Consider the following 9,928-nt stretch of genomic DNA (forward strand, 5'->3'; position numbering starts at 1 on the left):
TGGATCACAAAGACTAGATCCAAACAGCATAATTGCTGGCTCTTCCCTGAAGATATTTACTAGACATGTATGTGAAGGCTTCCTAAGCAAAAGTATTATTCAGCTGAAAGGCAGAGAAAGGTGAGATCAGGGGGTGAAAGGTAACCTCCTTTCTGGCATGCTCCGAGGGGATCAGCCTGTATCATTACCAGGAGGCAAAAAACATCTGTTGTGTGTAGCATCCAACTACCCTGCTGTCCTAGAATTATTCAGGACTAAGCAGATGATTTTCTAGACCCAAGGAGTATTTCTCAACATGTACCCAGTGCCACAAAGCCTTCAGATGGGAGTACGCCCAGAGCATGAGGTCGGATGACCAAGTACATCAGATCCAAAATGGAAAGAAGTGATTGGGCAGCAAAGAGAACGACAGTACTCAAACCAAACACATCCACCCAGATGATCATAACACATGTAGGGAATCTCTGAATTATCCTTTGCCTGATGTAGTGATTATTTCGGAAGTACCGGTATATGGGGGCTGCAGATCCTCACCAAAAGATTCAGAAGGACCAAAGGTTGTCCTATGTTGTTTCAAGCACACTTGCTAATTTTCTTTATTTACAGCAGTTGATCCCACAGTGTATTTGCTCCATGACAGGTTAGCCGCTGGAATCTTTGTAGAGACACACCTATTACTCACTAGCCTAGGGCAGCACAGAGTTCAGAGGAAGCAATTGAGATATCTGTTCTTACACAACAGTTTGGAATTACTGGAGACAGACCCAAGCACTGAATAGGCTGCAGCCAGAATCCAGGCACACTACGGCATTACAAAATGGCTGTAGTTTAAAGAAGCCTTACTGAGAGTGTAGGAACAAAACATCCCAATGCGAAGAAAAACCAGTAAGTATGGCAGAGGACCACTTTGGCTTATCAGGGAACTCTTCAGTAAACTAAATCACAACAAGAAAACATAAGAAGTGGAAACTTGGACAAATAACTAGGGAGGAGTATAAGAGCATTGCTTGGGCAGGCGGGGATGAAGTCAGGAAGGCCAAAGCAAGCTTGGAATTGCAGCTAGCAAGAGATGTGAAGGATAACAAGAAGGGTTTCTACAAGTATGTTGGTAGCAAGAGGAGAATCAGGGAAAGTGTAGTAGAGTAGTAGTCAATGGCTCAATGTCTAGTTGGCAGCCAGTCTCAAGTGGAGTGCCCCAGGAGTCGGCTCTGGGGCCGGTTTTAATAGCTTCACAGTGACCTGGAAGATGGGATGGAGTGCACCCTTTGCAAGTTTGCAGATGACACCAAGCTGTGGAGAGTAGTAGATATACTGGAGGGTAGAGCTAGGATTCAGGGAGACCTAGATAAATTGGAGGATTGGACCAAAAGAAATCTCATGAAGTTCAACAAGGACAAGTGCAAATTCCTGCACTTACGACAGAACAATCCCATGCACCAGTACAGGCTGAGGGCTGACTGGCTGGGCAGTAGCTCTGCAGAAAAAGACCTGGTGATTACAGTGGACAATAAGCTGACTATGAACCAACAGCGTGCCTTTGTTGCCAAGAAAGCTAATGGCATACTGGGCTGCATTGGTAGGAGTACTGCCAGTAGATCAAGGGAAGTGATTATTGCCCTCTATTCAGCAGTGGTGAGGCCACATCTGGAGTACTGTGTTCAGTTTTGGGTCTCCCACTAGAGAAAGGATCTGGACCAATTGGAGAGAGTCCAATGGAGGACAACAAAAATGGTGAGAGGGCTGGAGCACATGACTTCTGAGGAGAGGCTAAGGGAACTGGGCTTATTTAGTTTGGAGAAGGGAACACTGAGAGGGGACTTAGTAGTCAACTACCTGCAGGGAGGTTCCAAAGAGGATGGAGCTGGACTGTTCTCAGTGGTGGCAGATGACAGAACAAGGAGCAGTGATCTCAAGTTGCAGCAAAGGAAGTTTAGGTTAGATATTAGGAAGAATTTCCTCACTAGGAGGGTAGTAAAGCACTGGAACAGGTTACCCAGTGAGGTGGTGGAAGCCACATCCATGGAGGTTTTTAAGACCCAGTTAGACAAATTTTATCTGGAATGATCTAGTTGGAGACGGTCCTGCTTTGAGCAGGGGTTGGACCAGATGACCTCCTGATGTCACTACCAATCCTAATTTTCTATGTTTTCTATGAAAATGTTGTGGGACTTTGACCATTTCCTGTGGTGTTAAATTACCATGGCCACATTTTAGAAAATACACTGTAAACTCATGCATGCATATGATTAATTATCTACGCAGTATATATTCTTGACACCAAATGAAAGGAGAGGGAAAAATAAAATACTTCTAAAGAAGTTCACAGTACACCAGGCTTATCTGGAACCAGATACATTGGGAGAAAAAACCTGACCTGAACGCAAAAATGTGAAATGAGAGATCAACACAAGACTGGACTGTGTTAAGTATGGTCTGAACAGGATACTTATCCCATTACCTGGATTAACTTTTTTGACCCCTATGTTCCTATGGGTTTATTATTTGTTTGCCTCTCTCAGCACTGGTCCCCCTCCTTTCTCCCTCACTTCTCTGTCTTCTGTATTCAAAACGAAGGCAGGGCAGATTTGCACCTTACAGACTAACTGAATCAGAGATGCATAAGCTTTTGTAAGCAATAGCTTACTTCATCAGATGCTAAGGGACTCCCTTCTTAGCATCTGATGAAGCAAATTGATACTCACAAAAGTTTATCTCTGATACAGTTAGCCTATAACGTCCAAATCTATCTTGTTTCTGCCTGGCTTTAGGTTAATATGACTAACTAACTCTCTCTCATATTCAGATTACTCTCCCTGTTTCATTGATTGCTTTGTGCAGTTCCTTGCACAGTATCTGATGAAGAAGTGAGCTCTTGCTCATGAAAGCTCATGTATCTCTATTTTAGTTAGCCCATAAGGTGCATCTCTACCCTGACTTCCGAACACAGTGCAAGCCTCTTGTCACTAGCGCAAGGATAAAATATGCTATTCCTTATGCTCTAACATCTTCCTAATTGATTACCAATTATCAGCCAATCCAGCAACAAGTCTGATTTCTTCTGAACCAGTGGGACCCAGGATAGTAGATGGTCATTATACAATGACGTCTTCCTTGTCTCATTTGATGGTACTGAGGCACAGAAAAAAAAAGCAGGAGAAAAACAAGTGAATTCTTTTGTTATGCAACCCTGTGTTTAACATATAATTGGAACTGTTTTCAATGGGAGAACACTGGGTTTTAATTTTCAAATTAAAAGATAACAAGTGAAAGAAATGTAACTAAAAATGAATTTTTAAAAAGCCACCATCAGGTAGATACAAGGCCAGCTAAACCTTTGCCCAAAGAGTGAATGTTTTAGAACAAGTGAAAAGCAGTATGTTAGACTGTAAACTCCTCTCCTTAGTTTCAGACTATTGCTCCTGACCTCATACTCCAACTGGAACTATGGACTTTTTATTACCACCATGCTAATTAGGGCCTCTGATTACATCCTCTCATACCCTCTATCCATCTGTCTCACCACATCTGTTCAGACAAAACCCTTTTAAATAGCAAGGCAAGGTTCTTTGAGTAGATGTGATATCTTTTATTAGCCCAACTGAGTAGTTGGAAAAAAGTTCTTAGCAAGCTTTCTGGTGCAATCACCCTTCTTCAGGCATATAGGGAGTCTCTGTTGTTCTGAGACTCCAAGGAATGAGAGAAGCTAAAAGTGTGATAGGATGTCAGTGAGAATGTAAATAGGTAGAAATTAGGAAAACAAAAGGTAAAGCAGAAAAGGGAGAGGGGAAAAAGCAGGGGGGGGAAAAGCTAAAGGTGAGTAAGGGAAACTCCACAGTAGTAATAATTCAAGGTAGAAAAGAGGCTGTCTGTGAAAAAGGAAATAGCTGGAAATTAGGAAGACAAAGGGCAGAAAAGTAGGGAGGGGAGAGGAGAAAGTTGGGGGTGGACGAAAAGTGTAAGAGGTCAGGTCTGGTAGGTATCTGGTGATTCAGATGCCAGGCAGGTTGTAATGTATTATAAATCCAACATCTATATTGAGTCCATGATTTTTTGTATCCAGGAGATTTATGAAGTGAAGTTCATAGGCTCATCTATGAAAGATGTTTTGTAAGTTCCCTTTGAGAATTAGAACTGAGAGTTCGGAGAGGGAGTGATTGTCCTGTGAGACATGTGCCCCCACAGGTAGTTGGGTATTCTTGTCCTCAATAGATTTTCGGTGTGCATTCATTCTGGCATGCAGTTGTTGTTTGGTTTCTCTTACATATTTTCCATCAGGGCATTGGGTGCACTGGATGAGATATACAGGTTTTCCTCAATTTATGACGATTTTGTAATGCAGATTCGCTCTTATGCGATGACACTTCTTATAACCAAAATTCATTATATGCAAGGTAAATTCGTGTGTGTGGGGGCAGGGGAAAGGGCCATGGAACCAGGGCCCCACTCATCCTAGCCCTTGCTGCAGCTGCTCTGGGAACAGCTGATGCCACCTGCCTGCAGCTGCTGAGCTGCACCATGCCCTGAACCCCGCAGGGCTCTGGTTGTCCCCACTCACCCCAGCACCTGGGCTGTGCCATGCTATGGTGCAGGCAGGTGGTGTCGATTGCTCCTAGGTCTGTTGCATCAGGAGATGGGGTGAGTGGGAACAAGTGGAGCCCCAGGGGGGTTCGGGGCACAGTGCAGCCCAGTTGCTGCAGGCAGCTGGGGCTGGCTGCTCCTGGGGCCGCTGCAGCAGGGGCTGGGGTGAGTGAAGACAAGTGGAGGCCCAGGGCTGCAGCAGGGAACAAAGCAGAGGGAACTGTCAGTGGATGCAGGGTGCGGGACAGGGGAGCATGACTCTTGCTGCCATATACACCCTAGGAAGCCTGTGGGCTGGGGGGCTGTGCCAGGCTCTTCCTGGGGGGGGGGCGTGTGCCCCTGGATCTGTGTGCAGCACAAGAGCAAGCAGCTGCTGCAGGCTAGGGCCAGCAGCAGCACCAGGCTCTTCCTGACGCCTGGTGGAAGTGCTGGAAGGACAGGTTGAGGGGGCTAAGGCAAATTTTAGGGTGGCAGCAGCACCCCTCCCAGCGCTGCCACCCACCCTGAGTGCCAGGAAGAGCCCAGTGCTACTGCCAGCCCTAGCCTGCAGTGGCAGCCTGCTCTTGTCCTGCGCACATATTCAGGGGCATGTGCCCCCCAGCCCACAACCCTCTGGGGGGTGTGTTTCAGCAAGGGCCGCTCCCCACAGTCCCATGCCCTGCACCCTCTCACAGTTCCCTCCGCTTTGCTCCCTGCTGCAGCCCTGGGAGCATCCGACAGGTTGCGCCATGTCCCTCTCCCTGCCCCTTCCCGAGTCCCAGCCTTTCTTCCTCCCTCCCTCACCACTGTGGGAATGTATCCCTATTTCTTACATTGCAAATTGGGTTCCCTTTCTGCGAATTCAATATATGCGCAGTTTTCTGGGAACGCATGTACTGCATAAATTGAGGTAAACCTGTATAACATTTCTGGAGGTGTAGGTGTAGGTGTAGGATCCAGGAATGCTGATGGTTCTGTTGTTGGATGTAATTATTGTGGGGGTGGAAGAGATGTGATGGCAGGTTTTGCATTTCTTGTCCTGGCATGGTCTAGATCCATCAGGTGCAGTTTTTAATAGCAAAGAACCTTGTTCTTCATGTTACAGCGAGAAGTAATCACTCAAAAGGGGTCTTTTTCAGCAACATGTTCCCCTGGTTTGGGATAACCTGTGCCAGCTGACCCAGGAAGTCAATTCCTAGACCCTGCTTCCTGAGGCAATTTATAATAGGTTTAATACACAGGGATACCCTTCACACTTTATTATTTGCTGCCACCACATGGCTAACCTGATACTTTGCTAACATTCCCTCTCCGCTGCATGAAAAGTGAATCTTCATGCCTGGATGGGTGTTGCTGAGTCTCCATTACTTTGCCCTTTGTGCTGTCCTTTACCCCTAAACAAAATGGGTGGAAAATGCTTCTGAATCAGAATTTGCTACTTCTCCAGCAGTGAGATCTCCTGGGAGAGGAAAGCAACAGAATTTTCTGTGGACAGTTTAAAGTCACCTGGCAAAATTTTTTCTGCCTTTTTAAATAAGCGACTCATGACTTAGTATTTCATACCGCAAAACATCTTGGTTCTTGGATTCAGTATGATTTATAATTCCCTAGCCTCAAGTGTGTGTCCTAAGTGCTTTCCTAGCTATTCCCTAGCTTCAAATGCATGTGCTAAGTGCTTCAAAAAAACCCTAAAGAGGCTGGTCTCTTTTGCAAAGACTTCTTCATCTAGCCTAATGCAAGTGACAGATGGAATTAAAAAGTAAAACTGAAAAATTGGCAGCAACATTCAGCAAAAAGTATGCCTTGTCTTCTTTAATTTACACCATGTTTTCTTGTTTTGTTGACACTGCCAAGAAGAAAAGTGGGGAAGACTAAGATATTAATAACTAATGGAAGAAATATGTTTTCAGGAGTGGAGAGAAGTAATAGCCCAATCAGACAGAGGAATTTAAACTAACGGGAGGAAATGGTAAGAGAAAGGGGGAAGGGCACAGCTGACGTGGTTAGCTGTACACATCAGCTGGAGTAAAGGACCCAAAAAGGGAGCCAAATGTGTTAACTCTCAGATGTATTCTGAGAAGCAAGAAAGGTTCAAAGAATCAGTTCCGCCAAAGTTAAATACTCACAACATAAAAATACCTATTTTTATTGCAAATTCAATTAAAAAATAGAAAAGATATAAATAACAGTACAGTTAAGGCATTGCCTACCCATCATTCTCTGCTAGGGTGGCCATCATAGAGGACATTCCAGTTTTCTGCTCCTCTGTCCTCTTCAAGAGAAAAATAGAGGACATAAAGACATAGACAGTAGAAGAGGAGTGCGGGTGGTTGGAGAGTGGCAAGGTCCTCTGGTGGCAGTGGGTCCAGCAGCAAACCCCACCAGCCAGCAAACCACACCAGCAGTGCACCTCAGCAACAGAGTAACCAACTCCACTACCCAGGCCTTCCTATCAGTGGTGTACCTAGATTCCTGGTGGCCCTGGGCGGACTTTTAGTATTGGACCCCCCTTCACAAGAGATAACTGGACAATGGAAAAAAAAATTCCTTTTTTATAAATTTTAATAGACAATGAGTAGAAAATGTTAACCACTCAGTGCTAGTAGCAGTAGCACTGAATCGCAGCTGTGCACAACCACGTAAATGGTGTGGCTTTATTTACAAACTGATGTGGGATGGTTGAGAGAAGTCATGTATTTTTCCTCTTGTAGTGTTTACATCTTTCCAGTGTGTTTGACAAGTCACGAGAACAATACTATTTTGTCTCACAAATTGAAATAATGATACATATAAGCCGAATTCATGGAAATAAAAATGCTGAATTAGGTATATGTATATGCACAATAAAACTTTTTTTTTGCAATTGTAATTTTTTTTTTTTCATTTTTGGCCCCCTTTCTGTCCAGGCCTGAATGGCCACCCGGTTTGCCCATGCCTGTGCCCAGGTCTGCTCCCTACCTAGCACTTGCTACCTTAACTGGTGTAGGTGGCAGAGCATCTAGAGAGCAGCCCTGGGGGAGTCTTCCTTCTCAACTGAGTGGATTAGGTGGTAGCACCCCAGGACTGCTTTACCAGTGGCAGAGACTGTGATGCCTGTGAAACTCAAGCTAAGCTGGGCCTACTCACAAAAGTTAAAATACAAAATACTGATGACAATTACATAGTGCAAAGGATGGAAGTTTGCAGCTGGACCTTCTGAAAAGAAATAATGAGGCATCACTGCCAGCTTATCTTACTATATTTATGATGATTTTAGGCAGGCTCCTGTTTGTCTGGTATGTAACTGTGCGAAATGTCTATCTTTGGTTAATTAATATAGTAAATAGTTCTTTGCAATTAACTCATATGTATGTGTAGGAAGAGACATTCTCCATATGGGCTTTGATAAGTGTCTCCTCCTGATTTACTCCTGGATCTTCCAAGGACGACTCCTCAAAAACCTTGTGTTTTTCCTGGTTGTTAATCAATTTCTTGATATGTTCCAACTTAGTAGGGATGGATGACCTCTTGTTACTGAGGAAGGTCATTCAATCAAAATTGGGATTTTCTGATAACCTATAATGAACAGTTTGATTAACTTTATTTTCCTGTTAATTACTGCTTGGGATTTTCTTTTGATCACACAACTACAAGAATGCTTTGAAGATGCTGAGCTAAAGGGTATAAAAGATAAACGAAACAGCTAACAGCATGTGCTTCAAGAATGAGAAATCATTCTGACAAGAACTGCTACTGCACTCAACTGATCTTCTAGCTGGATGGATCCACACCTTGACAAGCTGACAAGACAGAGACCGCCTCTTTGCCTCTATTGGTGAGAAACTATCACCTTTACAGCTAAATCCTGAATTTTGCTGTGCTTTAGGTTCATTTAACAGTGAATACTTGTAGTAAATAAAGCCTTTCTGTCATTCATCGAATGTCAATCCTTCACACCCTAGTCCTGAATCCCATTTCATGACTTAACAGACTGATAACCATTTGGGGTTTCAATTGGTGTTCAATAATTAAGGTTGTGTGTTCTCTCCCTTTTCCCCTGTAATAAACCTGGTTTTATTTTACAACGCCAGAAGTTTGTTCACTCTAAAGCACTCAGTTAAAATTTGTTTTCCAAGGTTTCTGAGCAGGGCTTGTGCCAGATTTGAAAAGTTAAACCACTAAATCTGATCGGTTATTGCCATCCAGTGCCTGGCAGAGGGGTTACAGTGGAGGTGTGCCAGCATTTGTCACAGTGGTGATATCCCAAATGCAAGCCTGATCCCTCCTGCTCTTTTTCCATTTACACTTCAGCAGGCATAACTTTTCCAGCAAGCCTACCCATCATTCTCTGCGAGGGTGGCCATCATAGAGGACATTCCAGTATTCTGCTCCTCTGTCCTCTATTTTTCTCTTCAAGAGAAAAATAGAGGACATAAAGATGTCCAGTTTCATATCAATAGAAGACAGAGGACAACCGGACTATCCACTATGGTGGCCACCCTACTCTCTGCCCTTTCCACCTGCTATTCAGCAGACTCAGACTTCCTAATATAAAGAAGAGATAGTGTCAGAGCTGGGATGAGATCTCAGGAGTCTCTTTTACTTGGTTTCAATGAAGCTAGGCTACCTCCCATGTTACTGTGCTGCCACAGACATCACAATCCGTACAAGAGGAGAACCTACTATGCCGGGCATAGCTTGAGAGAGGTGGTTAACCATGTTAGCCTGAAGTCAGACAGAAGGCAGGGTAGATATACACCTTTATAAACTAACAATCAGATACAGAGCACAAGCTTTCATGAACATGAGCTCATGTCATCAGATGCTGCGAAAGAACAACATAGAGCTTGGACAGTATGGTCCCCCCTGCCAGCCCTTATCTCATCTGGGATGCTCCTAAACCGAGGGCCCCTGCGCTGTGGTATGGATGCTGCCAGCTCTCACAAGTGTGTTGCCACTCTGGGGGAAAATGGTGTTTTCCTTAGAGGCCCCAATGCTTGGGGCCAGGCCCTTATGTAAGCATTCCCATGGGAGGGGGGCAAAGTTGGTAGCCTTGGAAAAGTTTGTGCGGGCGACACAAAGGCACCCAGGCAACTCTGAAACCAGGGGCAAAGAAAAGAAAGACCCAGGCATCTGTGTCTATTAAATACCTCCTGCTTTTTTAAGCCAGTCTCAGACAAGGAAGGAGCCTGGGCATGCATGTCTTTATGAAACACTTCATGCATTTTGAGCTTGTCCAGGCTGTGAAGGGGCTGAAAACCAGCTGTGGCCTCTGTGCCTCACCACAACTAGCTTTGCAGGGGATCCAGGGGTCCTAGCTGGACCCCACAGCCCTCCTCTGCCTGGAGAAAACCTGCCCCTTCATTAAGAATCAGCCCCTCCCGTACCGACC

The sequence above is a fragment of the Crocodylus siamensis genome, chromosome 1 (assembly GCF_052110815.1).
Source record: "Crocodylus siamensis isolate JL-2025a chromosome 1, ASM5211081v1, whole genome shotgun sequence".
Classification (NCBI taxonomy): domain Eukaryota; kingdom Metazoa; phylum Chordata; order Crocodylia; family Crocodylidae; genus Crocodylus; species Crocodylus siamensis.